The sequence below is a fragment of the Spermophilus citellus genome (genome assembly GCF_964194105.1).
Source record: "Spermophilus citellus genome assembly, chromosome: 1".
Classification (NCBI taxonomy): domain Eukaryota; kingdom Metazoa; phylum Chordata; class Mammalia; order Rodentia; family Sciuridae; genus Spermophilus; species Spermophilus citellus.
The window spans coordinates 191,575,876-191,589,931 of record NC_138182.1 but is presented as its reverse complement, the minus strand read 5'-3'; the positions used below and the strand labels follow the sequence as shown (position 1 = coordinate 191,589,931).

The following is a 14,056-nucleotide window of genomic DNA, read 5'->3' as shown; positions in this document are numbered from 1 at the left end:
GGAAGCTGATAATTCACCCAGGTGCACAACAGCTGCTGGGAAGACCTATGGGAAGGGGCCACCCAGCAAAGGCAGGCTGTGTGTGGTAAAGAGGGTCTCTAAGGAGTGCCCTACATGCCAAGCCATATGTTGTCAGGATATTAATCCAAACCCATCTTGCACACTTTACAATGTTTACTCTCTGGGACACAGAGCATTAAATTATATCCAAGGACTACATGAGTCCTTCCAATTCTATTCCACACTTACTTCTTTGCTAAAAAGATTTGTAACCTGGAAACAAAGCCCTCTGCCTAATAGCAGCAATAATTCTCAGCAAAGAATAGGAAACCAGATTGTTAATTCAAACTCCCCTAAAAGATATTGCCCAATGGAGTGTTAGCTTTAGCCCATCTAGAAAACAGAGAAACCTATTATTGATCCCTCGGTTTGTTTTTGTTGCTTTTCCAGAGAAGATAGGCCTATGTAATTTAGAGTACCGAAAAGTGGTGGGCTCAACCCAAAAGAAAAAAGAGACAACATCGGACCTCCATTTCTATTCCAACTAAAACCTCTCTAAAACCCAGAAATTGAAAAAAAAAAAAAATCAAACAGAGAAGACTACCTTCCTGCCAAAAGAATTATGAGAAAGGAGCAAGAATATGAGGTAAGGCTACCTTGATTAGTCACAACCCTACCCCAGCTATCTGTATGATTCTAAGAGAGTCATTTAGACTCTTCAACCCTTGATTTATTAATATAAAATAGAGATGTTGTAAGGATAAGATAAAACACTATATTTGATGGGGCTGGGATTATGGCTCAGTGGTAGAGCACTCGCCTAGCACATGCAAGGCCCTGGGTTCGATCCTCAGCACCACATAAAAATAAATAAATAAATAAAGGTATTGGGTCCAACTACAACTAAAAAATAAATTTTTAAAAAATACTGTATTTGAAAGCCCTTTGTAAACAGTATAGTTTGAAAACAGTGAAACTGTTTGAATGTACATTAGGGCTGATAATTATTCCAAAGACCCCTGGCAAGAAACCCTTAGACTCTTCATGGAAATGGAAAGGCAAAGCTGTCACCTCTGAGAAGCAATTTAGTGACTGAGGGAAGGTATTTACAGAGAAACTAACACCTCAGAGGAGTAAAATGAGGACACAGTGAAATCCAAAGAGGAGACCATACACAGATCAGTACAAGTATGTTAAAAAAATAATAATGAGGGCTGGGGACATAGCTCAGTTGATAGAGTGTTTGCTTTGCATGCACAAGGCCCTGGGTTCAATCCCCAGTACCAAAATAATAATAATAATAATAATAATCAGGGTGCGGTGGCACACACCTATAATCCCAATGGCTCAGGAGGCTGAGACAATAGAACTGCAAGTTCAAAGCCAGCCTCAGCAATGGCAAGGCACGAAGCAACTCTGTGAGACCCTGTTTCTAAATAAAATACAGCGTGTGTGAAGCCCTGGGTTCAATCCTCAGGATCAAAATAATAATAATAATAATAATAATAATAATAATAATAATAATAATAATCATGGTTCAAATTTGAAAAGGTACATCAGTGAAAAATCAGTCTCCCTCATCCCCCATTTCTTCCCAAACCTCTCACCAGAGAAAGTCTGTTTTCAGTTTCTCATATGTTCTTCCAGAGATACTCTAGTTGGCTAGTTTCTGACTCAGATGGGAATTCCACTGGTGACAATGCTCTAAGACCTGGAAGGTAAGGCCAAGCAAATAAGCACTGCTGGGGGCACTTTGGGAATAAGAAAAGAATGAGAGAGCCAAAGGATAAGATATCACCCTGCAAAAGGTTCTGTGGAGGTACAGACTCCCTTCTAGTTATTATACTGCTATAACCCCTGGCTGGCCAAATTTGGATGGTAATTTTATATAATATATTGCCCTTTCAGTTGCATTTGTTCACCCAGAGCTCTGTCTCAGAGATGATATTAACAGGAATGATCTTTGGGAGCTTATGCTATATCAACCTGACCACCACACGTTGCTGTGAGTAACCAGAAACAGTAACCACCACCAAACCTACCTCAGCAGAGACTAGGAAGAAGGATAAAATGCACAGAAATCCTAGGTTCCCTATCTTTCTAGGGACAAAAAGTTACTTTTCACAGACCAGTGAAAAACAAGGGAGAATAGAATGAAGCACAGTCCTTAGATGATGTTCTACACTCAACCAGAGCCAAACTTTTGTCAAAACTCCCTCAAAAACTTTCAGGTTATATCTCTTTATCTTCCACAAGGAACTCAAATATGTAAAATTCTAGGTTGCAAATGGGTAGTCTATAGGTCTAATCTGGGCCATAAACATGCTTTGATTATCCCTGAGTATCTCACAAAAAATCTAGATTTTTGGCTTCTCTTGTAATAAAAAATTACGAGGCCAATAGAGCCATGTTCACTCAGGACAATGACAGGCTTAGTAACAGATGCCCCCCATGAAGCAACTGAGCACTTAATTTTGACACAGGTCTACCATTCCCTGTTACTTTACACTCTATGTTCACCACTTAGCCCTGAAAACATCTGAGTTGGAGACTCACAGGTCAGTGAGTGACAGAAGAGGCTGAACAACTGGCAGGTACATAAGCTAACCAAATAGCAGGACTCTTGCATTTACAAGCACTTACCAAATACCCTCTCCATGCCAAGAACTGTGTCAGGGAATGAGTACCCAATGAGAAAAGAGGTATGCCATCTCTGTCTTCCAAGAACTTCTAATCTAGTTAGGAGCATAAGATATATTCTAAGGCATTCAATTGCTTCCCATATGAAGGGCTCTCAGAGTGGAGCACGCTAAATTCACTATGGCTGGGGATCAAGGAATACTTCAGGGAAAAAGTAAGATTTAAACAGAATTATTACCATTTCTCATTTTTTCATGAATTTATGGTATCTATATTATACCCTACTTTATGCTAGGGAACCCATAATAAAACATAGCCCATGTCCTTGAGCTGCTCATATAATACAAGACAACTAACCAGAATACAGTGTGCTGAATTCTATAATCAAGGTGTTGCTATGGAGACATGGGAGGTAACAAGGTTCACTCAAGAAGGTAGATGTGGCAAAAAGTAGGGTACAAGATGAGAATCTTGTGGGCAAAAGAATTGGCAGAGACACAAACATGAAGCACGCTTAAGAGGACCACATGTACCAGTTATCAGGAATAAAGGGGATACGTGAGTAACAATACAGAATATAATTAAAGTGGCAGAAAAGGGACTTGCTGCTATAGGCTTTGGAACACCAAGATAATCTGACACTTTTAAAATGTATTCAAGCTGAGCATTGGAACAAATCTATAATCCCAGTGACTCGGGAGACTGAGGCAGGAGGATTGCAAGTTTGAGGACAGTCTTAGCAACTGACCTACATCCCCAGCCCTATTTTTTTTTTTAAGACAAAGACTCTCAAAATAAAAAGGGCTGGGGATATAGCTCAGGAACTGGTGGGTACCAAGAGTATTCAGCACTGAATATAGGAAGACCTAAAGTGGCAGTTTATATACACTGTCCTAGAGGAATCTGAAGTGGGAAATAGGAAAAAGTGACTACAAACACAGCACAGAAGTAATAAGACCAAGAAATATATTAAAGAGCTCATAAAAAAATTGATAAGACAATGGTATTTCTTTGAAAACACTCTAATTCCTACTTTTTACCAAATCAGACTGGCGTTCCCACAAAATAATGAACTTCTACCTTTTTGTTTCATTCAAAGGAATAGGTATATGTAAAGGCTATAGTTATGGTGGTCAGATTTGTAAAAACCCAGTTTGAGATTAGTGTAATGGGATAGGCTTCAGGGACTTTTTCCCCACCCCCATTCCCACTGCACCAGTTTCTCTTAAAGAGAAAGTCAACTTTCACACAAAACCCATTTCAGTATATCTGTGCCTCCCTGATCTTGCACAAGAACCAGAAATGGGCATACAAATCAGAGGAAATCTGGAACAGAAGTGAAAGTTCCCCTAATGATCCAAGTGCTTTCCAACTGGCTAAAGAACAGAAAGAGACAAGGAGAACTACTCAGTATCAGAGGGTCCCATGCAGGCTCTGAACAGGCCATCCCTGTTCCAATAAAACCCCATATCAGTCACTATCCAGGAAACAGAGCCTGCTAGCTTACCTACCCATTAGAGAGAACCCAGGCAAGGTAAGAACTGACCCAAGTAAAAGATGACAGGAAAGCTACAATGTTCCATGCTATTCACTACTGATAACAGCAAGCACTTACATTGTGCCAGAGGAAGCACTTTCCACATATATTCTCTCAATTCTTAAGACAGATACAAAAATAGGTATTCCTGTTCTCTAAATCATGAAATTAAGGCTCAGAGAAAATAAGCCTTACAATCTGAAGCTAGAAAGTAGTTAGCAAGAAATGAACCCAAGTGAGTTTGGCTCCAAAGTGTTTTTAAATCGGGCTGACATATATTCATTCTTTTTCTTTAGAGATGTATTCAAGGTTTGCTTGAGTCACCAGATAAGATCCACTTGTACATATGGCCCCAATTTTTTTTTTACAAAAAAAAAAAAAAAGGACAGTTATTTGGCCTGAGTATTATTTCTTTGTTTCTAATATTTTTAAAAGACATCAAATCCCCTGAGGTAAGAGCAAAAAGAAAGACACTTCAGAGTGGTAGAGCACTTACCTAGCACACATGAGGCACTGGGTTCAATCCCCAACACCACATAAAAATAAACAAATAAATAAAGGTATCGTGTCTATCTACAACTAAAAAAATTAAAAAAAAAAAAAGAAAGAAAAGAAAGACACTTCAACATAAGTTGGCATCTTGAAAATAGGAAAGCAGGCTGCCCTCCCTACCCTGGAGATGCCTCCACGGGAGCCCACCCTGCCACTCCATTACTAGGGATTGAACCCAGAGGTGTTATAACACTGACCTACATCCCCAGCCCTAATTTTTTTTTTTAAGACAAAGACTCATTAAATTGCCCAGGCTAGCCTCAAACATTGTTGCAATCCTCCTATTTCAACCCTGCCAAGTAGCTGGGATTACAAATTTGCACCACTGCATCCAGCATTCCCCTAGTGATTTCTAGCTGCAAAAGCATCTTGCTTCTTTACATCACTTTAAACAATTCTAACAACTTTTACAACCATCTTCTGTGAGCCCCCTATCTTGTATCTAACAATAAAGTCTCACTAATATGGGTGCCCTTCACTTCTTAGTAACTTAGTTTTGACATCGGTTAAAAAAATAATAATCCAGGCTGGGGATGCGGCTCATGCGGTAGTGTGCTCGCCTGGTATGCATTCGGCCCAGGTTCAATCCTCAGCACCACATACAAACAAAGATGTTGTGTCCCCCGAAAACTAAAAAATAAATATTAAAATTCTCTCTCTCTCTCTTTAAAAAAAATAATAATAATCCATCAAATGCAAAACTGAGGCAGTGAACAAATTATAAGGGTATTCTCCTGACTTTTCACTCAAAAAATTATAAACAGCCATTCCTTGATACAGAACCACAACCAGTTCTAATGTTTGGAAGGAATAAAGACTTCTATGATTATCTCTTCCAGCCACAAAGCACCTTGTAGCAGCTGGGCCTGAGGATGGAGACTTCACTTCATAAATACAGTCATAACCAACTCCCCATGAGTATGAGACTGGGAAGGTAATAAGCATGAAGTCAACCTTAAATACCTTGCTGAAAAGCTGCCCCTAAAGCTTCCAATACCTGCTACCCACTGGACTTGAAGCACGACCAATCAATACTGTCAGTATTGATTGTCCTACTTTGTTACTTCTATTGGACTAAAGCCTGCTCATTTTCTAGGATTTGGTCAGACAGCTGCTGCCGCCTTGGGAGCCTCACAGAAATTAGAAACATTTAAGCATAAGACTACCCCCAAAATTTAAAAGAAAAAAAAAAACGGTTTAAAAGTTCACTGGAGGCCAGGTCATAGCACAAGCCTGAAATCCCAGAGGCTTGGGAGGCTGAGGCAGGAGGATTGCAAGTTCAAAGATAGCCTAAGCAACTTAGCAAGGCCCTAAGCAATTCAGTGAAACCCGGTCTCTAAATAAAATATTTTAAAAAAGGCTTGGGATGTGGCTCAGTACCCCCACCTCCAAAATAAAAAACTTAAAAGTTCACTGGAAAGCCAGATACAATGTTCCATGCCTGTAATCCCAGCAATTCAGAAGGCTGAGACAGGAGGATAGCAGGTTCAAGGACAACCTCAGCAGCCTAGTGAGACACTTATTTCAAAATAAAAAGGGGGCTGGGAAGGGAAGGGAAGAGGCATGGGGTTAGAAATGATGGTGGAATGTGATGCACATTATTATCCAAAGTACATGTATGAAGACACAAATTGGTGTGAATATACTTTGTATACAACCAGAGATATGAAAAGTTGTGCTCTATATGTGTAATAAGAAATGTAATGCATTTTGCCGTCATATATAAATTTAAAAATTTAAAAAAGAAAAATTTAGAATACTAAAAAAATAAAAAATAAAATAAAAAGGGCTGAGGATATAACTCAGTGGTAGAGCACCCCTGAGTTCAAACCCCAGGACCACAAAAAAAAAAAAAAAAAAAAAAATCCACTGGCATCAGTCTTCCTTACCAGAATTTTTTTGTATGCATCTCAGATTCTTCTTCCAGTTTCTATCATTATTTCCCCTCACAATACAGAAGGGGCAGATTATTTGTGGAGAGAAAAGTATCTATATGTAGAGATCAGTTCACGGAATGCTGATAGTCCTCTGCCTGTAATGATAATAAGTGGTAATTAAAAGGCATAATCAAGAAACTGGGGTTGTGGCTCAAGTGGTAGAGTGCTTGTCTAGCACATGTGAAGCACTGGGTTCAATCCTCAGCACCACATTAAAAAAAAATAAGGATTTTTTAAAAAGGCATGATCAAGAACTTCTCAGTCACAACAGGGCCATCAAGCAGCCTCAGAAACATACCCCTCCTTGGGCCTGGGTTTTGGTTCAGTGGTAGAGCACTTGCCTAGCATACACGAGGCACTGGGTTCAATCCCCAGCACCACAGGAAAAAAAAAAAAAAAAGTACAGTACCCCTCAGTTCAACTGAGGGCAATTCCAGCCTCTTTGAAGAGTAAAAATCATCTCTCCCCACTCCACTCTCTTCATTTCTTCTCTGACTCCTTTCACAGCATTAGTGTTTAAAGAATAACTCCAGAAAGAGAAAACTTCTATTTTGAATTATTAGGAACATCTATATGCAAAGCATAAGTGTCACTCTTAATAATACACATAATACATAATAATACACATACAAATAATCACAAACATCCAAAAGCTAAGTTTACCAGACCTTTTTGGTTTTACCCTGTAGAAAACGTACTCAGTGATTACAAACAACTCAGAAAGTTGGAAAATGGAACAAGCAGGGGAAAACTCACAGCTTTGACACTCCTAAAGGCAAGCAGCTTAATCCTTTCCATGACAACCCTTAGCTACACTAGCCATCTAACAAAAAGGCCCAGACAGCAAAGGGTGACAAAGGCACTAGCCCCAAGGTATCTCCACTCTTGAAAACACAGTCATCTCTTCAACATCAGGGATTCTCTTTTGAATTAGTATCTCCCAACATCTTCCACAGGGTCTGGCACCTACTAGGGCCTCAAGAAAAGTGAGTGAGCTAGGTGTAGTGGCGCATACCTGTAATCCAGCAGTTTGGAAGGCTGAGGCAAGAGAATTACAGGTTCAAAGCCAGCTCCTAGTGAAATTTTGTCTCAAAAAATAAAAAAGGGAATGTAACTCAGTGGTTAAGTGCCTGTGTGTTCAATCCCTGGTACCAAAAAAAAAAAAAAAAAAAAAAGAAAAGAAAACTGAGCAAAGTGGTCAAATATCCTGCTAATGATGCAATTTCACAGGGTGGAAATATAGGAGCACTTATGGAGTGGTACACCATGCAATGGAAAAAACTTTGGAGCCATAGCTAGGTTTAAATTCTGACTGCCAGCAAGCTTTTGTTGTTGTTGTTTTTGTAGTTGAGCACAATATCTTTATTTTATTTATTTATTTTTATGTGACGATCGAACCCAGGGCCTCGCACGTACTGTTGAGCCACAACCCCAGCCCTGCAGCAAGCTTTTTAACATTGACAAATCACTTAATCTCACTAAATCTGTTTCTTCATCTATAAAATGAGGAATAATACCAACTGTCATATAAGGTAGGTAAAAAGTATAGATAACATTCCTTTGCTTTCACTAGTTTGCTATTTGAAGAACTGAAAAAGCTTACAATGAGAGTTATTTCTAGGTGGAAAAAAAGGCCTTGATGATTATGTTAGAGAAATGATATAGGATATCATAATGAAGATAGTAAAAGTTGATTCTTGGTAGAAAAAAATATTAGATATTATAATAGTGTGTGGCCATCAAAAGGGCCACAATACACAAACAGATACACAGCATATCTTTGGTAGTAAAATTTCATGGAGGGATAGGCAATTACGGGGGGAGGGGGGTCTGAAAAAATGATAATGAGCAAAAGCTTAAGAAACACATGATTAGGGGCTGGGGTTATTAGTGATACAGCGTTTGCCCTAGGATGTGTGAAGCACTGAGTTCAATCCTCAGCACCACATACAAATAAATAAATAAAGGCATTATGTCCATTTACAACTAAAAAATTGAAAAAGGAAACACTTGCTTAGATGAGCTCAAAAGGATTGATCCAATAGTGCATAGTGATCAAGTTCATTAATTTGTATAATGGTCATGGATAGGAAGACCAATTTGTCTCAATTTTCCCTGGACTTCCCTGGTACAGACACAGAAAGTCTCACATCTGGGCAATCCCTCTATCCTGGAATTGTTCACCTTTCCCATGGAAAATATCAATGAAGGCATTCCCATTTCACAAATGAGATCACCAAGAAACCTGGTGGATGTCATGAAGGACTCAAAGCACTTCAGCAGCATTCCTGAGATAAGACTGGTATTTTCCAATTGCCCAGATATATGCACAGAGCTCTTTCCCCCTGAACCCCAAGGTTTTGGAATAGAATGTTACTTGTCCATTGTCTACGCCACTTCCTTTTTATCACCAAGTCCAAGGGCAATATTAGGAGAATAAGGACAGACACAGCCAGTCAACCAGCAGGATCACATCCTTGTCTATGAGCTTCCTGGTGGAACCCGAAGGAACTACAAGACTGGGCTGAACGATGTTCTATTGCTGCTGGATTCTCCCTATAACCAGGATAGAAAACTGCATAAATGAGAACCCAGTTATAAACTCCTCACAAGCCAGGAATACTCCATGAGGTCTCCACATGCATCTAAACAGATAGAATCTTTGATAAGGTTTTTGTCCCAAACTCAGTTATTTTTGGTGCTAGAAATCAGGGGTTACCCAAAGTCTCACCTGAATGAGACTATTTGCCTCTTTCCCTACACAGTACTGAAACTCCTGGTAAAAGTAAATGAAGAAAAGGGTAGGACATCCTCTCTTTAAACCACATATAATTAAAATATGATGCTCTCTGCTGTAGAAGACTAAGGCTTGTAGCTTTTTTTTAAAAATATTTTTTAGTTGTTGATGGACCTTTATTTATTTTTTATTTTTTAATTTTTTTTTGAGAGAGAAAGAATTTTTTAATATTTATTTTTCAGTTTTCGGCAGACCCAACATCCTTGTTTGCATGTGGTGCTGAGGATCGAACCTGGGCCGCACCCACGCCAGGCAAGCACGCTACCGCTTGACCACATCCCCAGCCCCTAAGGCTTGCAGCTTAATGCCGACTCAGAGAAGGATAAAGTATTCATCCTTGCTTAGAAAAGATTAGCTCCACAAGGACAGGTCTCCAAATTGACACCAAATCCAGGAGTTAGAGATGCCTGTGCTACAGAGCATGATCTGGGCACCAGTAGAGGCCCCAGAGAAAAATTCTCAGGAATACATGACCAAAGAGCTAGCATTGTAAGAATGTTCCGGATTAGCTCTCCAAAAAAAAAGGCTTACTCCACAAGAGACTGGCAGACAGCCTCTGCAGCACAGCTTCACTTAGAAAAAGACAGAAAATGAAGAAAAAGGCAAGAGGCAGGATAAGCAGGTCAGAGTATTAATTTATAAACATGCAAAAGAGAATCCACCTATTTGAGAAAAGGTATAACAACTTCCCTTTACAGACTGTCATGTTCTTCTGAACTAATAGCAACTCCTTATTCTTTGAGAAGGAAACAAACATTTATTGCATTCCTGTGTCCCAAGAGTTTTCATATGTAATGCCCCATTTAATTGTATTTTTAAGTATTCCCATTTTATGCAGTAGAAAACTGCTGCTAAGGGGTGAAGTAACTTGCTCAAGGTCTTATGGCTACTAAGCGGTAGACTCAGAACTAAAACCCATGTTCACCACACTCCAGAAATCTGTTATGTCCACTTCTAAAAAAAAAAAAAAAAAAAAGTTAATTCATCTGAAGACAAGTCAGGTGACAAGATTGCTTAACCATATCATTTGAAAATTTAAAGCAAAAAATATCTCTGAAAACAATTCCAGAGGTGAGCTACTACTTTGGAAAATGGCCCTATCTCTTAGGTGATGCCTCCTCTAACCCTCACAACCCACATCACTCTAAAGGAGAACAACATTGGAGGATTAAGTTCTGGTGTATTTGTTATAAAATCCATTGTTACTTTTCAGCTTTACTCAGTCTTTTTTCCTGCTGATGAAACACACCAGTACTCAAAGTTGACACCAGAAGAGAAGCAAGTTAACAATTGGCCTTCAGAAAACAGCAGGAAAGAGGTAGAAAACAGATATCAAAGTACCAAGCAATTTTTCATTCATGGTTTGCCATATGTCTAACACATTCCCCATTCCCATCATCTGTAAAATGGGGACAGTCTTTTTTATTGCCAATTTCATCGGTATATGTATTAATTAGCAAATAAACTCACTAAATATTTGAAAAAAAGTTAAGATAAATCTGGTGTGGATCTTTAAAAATCCAAAGCAAGGGTTTGGGGTTGTGGCTCAGTAGTAGAGTACTCACCTAGCATGTTCAATTCTCAGCACCACATATAAGTAAATAAAAAAATGTCCATCAACAACTTTTTAAAAAATCCTTTTTTTAAAATTTTTTTTTAAAAAGGTCCAAAGATGAGTAGCCTGTAATCTCATCTACTTGGGATGCTGAAGCAAAAAAATCACAATTTCAAAGTCAACCTTCACAACTTTAGTAAGCCCATCTTCAAAAAAAAGTATATGGGACCGTGGTTCTGTGGCAGAATTGCTCTGGATTCCACCCTCTACCCCCTACCAAAAAAAAAAAAAACAAAAAACCCAAAGGCCATGTTCTCAAGTGAAACCACAGACCAAGTTCTGACCCATGTTACACAAATATCAATTTTTTTTTGTATTTTTCAGTTGTTGATGGACCTTTATTTATTTATATGTGATGCTGAGAATCAAACCCAGTGCCTCATACATGCCAGGCAAGCACTCTACCACTGAGCTATAACCCCAGCCCCCAAATATCAATCTTAATATCAGTACACCCTGGCTTCCATTAAACTTATCCAGTCCCCAAGTGCAGATATGCTTCCATGGGAAAAGAAAAAAACTGGGGGTTCAGGGAAAGCTAAAAAAGACACACAAAACATCTTTCACACTGTCACAACAAACACTGTTACTATCTGTAAACACAGCAGTTTCTTCTCAGCAAATATGGAGGATTCACTTTCCTCCTGCCTACCTAGTCTCTGTTAATCTAACCTCCTTCCATTACTCAAAGCAGCTGCAGTTCTGCTTTGTTTTATTGAGATGGGAAAGCCAGCTGGACTTCAATCAAAGCCAGGCATTTTAAAACATCAGAAAACTGACCTTAAATGAGTCATATATATGTGTGTGTATATATATGTGTATATGTGTGTGACCTTACATGAGATGAGTCATATATGTGTGTGTATATATATGTATGTGTGTGTGTGTGTGTGTGTGTGTGTATATATATATATATATATATATATATATATATATATATATATATTTTTTTTTTTTTTTTAAGATATCAGTCTTCCAGCTCTTCCAGTGCAAAGGAAGCCCCTCCTGGCTTCTTGGCCTTCTTTCCTGATGCCTGGCCTTTCCCATCCTGACGCTCATTCCAGCAGCTCATCCTCCTGCCTTTTGAAGCAGAATTTCTCAAAGCAAGGATTCCAGGACCACCTGAATGAGAACCACCTGAGATGGGGACTACAGATGCCCATGAACCATCTTTTCCAAAGTGCCTTAAGGTAAAATACAGGGATTATGCACAAATTCCCTAGGTGATTTCAAACACACAAAGTCTGTAACCTCTACGTTAAAGACAGATCTTCCAACTGCCAGGACCAAGGAAATCACGCAATTGGAGAGTAGAAATACTAAGCTGACAAGGCTCAATTTCACAGGGTGAAAACACACAGAGGACTCTGTCAAAAACCAAAATGTCAATACTTGGAGGGGCCTTGGAGATCAACACCTAATCCACCCTTTCTTTGGGACAGATGAGTAAAACTGAGACCGGGACAAAGAGGATAGGGATCAAATAAACTAAGATGCAGAGCCAAAAGCCAGACTGGGTCTCCCACTGCCTCATCTCCTGGTGTTGTAGGGGGTCACTGGAGACGTTTTCGATGGTAAAGGCAGAGAACGCAGCTAGAATTTCTAGGACCCATTTGGACATTTCGTTTTGGAAACGCTAGCGGGGAATGTGTTAGGGCCCCCAAACACTATAGGGAAGGAGCCGAGGCCACTGGCGGGAGGAGACCTGGACAGCGTCCTTAGCCCTCCCGCCCAGCTCCAGGGCCGGGCAGCCCTCACCGCCCCTACCTTCGGCTTCCAGCACGGCAGCCGAGGGGCAGACACAAACCCCACAATTCCAGGCGGCCGCAGCGGCAACCAGCTCCCCGTGCGCAAATGCGGCAGCGACCGTCTGAACCCGTGAGCGCGCGGCTATTACGTCGCTCCCAGCTTCACCCAATTGTAGCCACCAGGACCGCCGACAGCCGCCTCGCCCCGCTTCCGCAGAATCGCGAGTCCCGCCTCCTCCGTCTTTTGCTAAGGCCCGCCCCCATCGCCTTCCTACGCGGAGTTCCGGGACTTCTTTTTTTTAATGTCCCTCCGCCAGGATGAGAGAAGTCTTAAAGAGAGACCCACAGGCCTGGTTTTGCTTCCAAGCTAGAAGTTCGAAATTTTTTGATTTCTTAACAGCCTGATTTCCTCCTAGAAGGAGGATCCTCAGAAAGAAACCGGAGGGGGTGGAAGATAAAAATAAATCAAGCTGTTAAGACTCAGTAACCAAAATCTAATGTCAAGCAATAAATAGTCCTTTGGAAATTCATACAGACTAAGACCACCTGTAAATCACCCGCTTCATATTAATTGCGTATTGCGTAAATTTTTGAAAACTATGTTATTTTAAAAATAAGAGGTCACCTGCAGTTCTAATCCTGCTGTATAATTGTCTTGTATGTGCCAGGTGTTCCACAGACATTTACTTCTCATAATTTCCTAAGATGGAAACTGCCATTCCCTTTTTATAAATGGAGAGACTGCAAGAATTTATAAAGTTATACAATCAGGAGATGGTAGAACCGGGAATTCAAGCTAGATTTAGATGCCTCTTAAATCCTATTCTATTTCCACTATACCTCCTGGTAGACCTTCCTCTTGCCTAGACGTGCTAAGCCTGACCAGCGAAATGGAGTACTCTGCTACCTTCACAGCCCAGACACAGTGATTAGTGAATGATTCCTAGTTATTTGTGAGAAGAGAAAAGGATCGTCTAAATATCTGCCAAATAATCCAAATGGTAGGTATTCACCAAGAGCCAATAATCAAATATCTCTGGAGTTCCTTTCCCTTCTCCATATATTGTGTGAGCTTCCAGCTGTCAACTTACCTTCTTGATGTTTACTTTAAGCAGGTGGGAAATTGACTTCACAAACACTGAGCAAACCTTAGTGGGGATGGAGAACAAGTCCTGGGAAATAGTTGAGGGGTAGTACCAGTTTATAAGAAAGGTCTAGGGGCTATGGTTG

General features: G+C 40.0%; 1 protein-coding gene across 3 annotated transcripts in view; it reads right to left on the bottom strand.

Annotated features, from left to right (window-relative positions):
• Positions 1 to 13,043, bottom strand: part of SIL1 (SIL1 nucleotide exchange factor) — a 269,257-nt gene extending 256,214 nt beyond the window's left edge. For 2 of the 3 annotated variants that reach the window (XM_081309501.1, XM_081309499.1), the window contains exon 1: positions 12,846 to 13,043. The gene's annotated coding sequence lies outside the window, so the exon portion shown is untranslated. The remainder of the gene's footprint in view (positions 1 to 12,845) is intronic. The other variant, XM_081309504.1, reaches the window with a different exon arrangement.
• Positions 13,044 to 14,056: the final 1,013 nt, after the last annotated feature.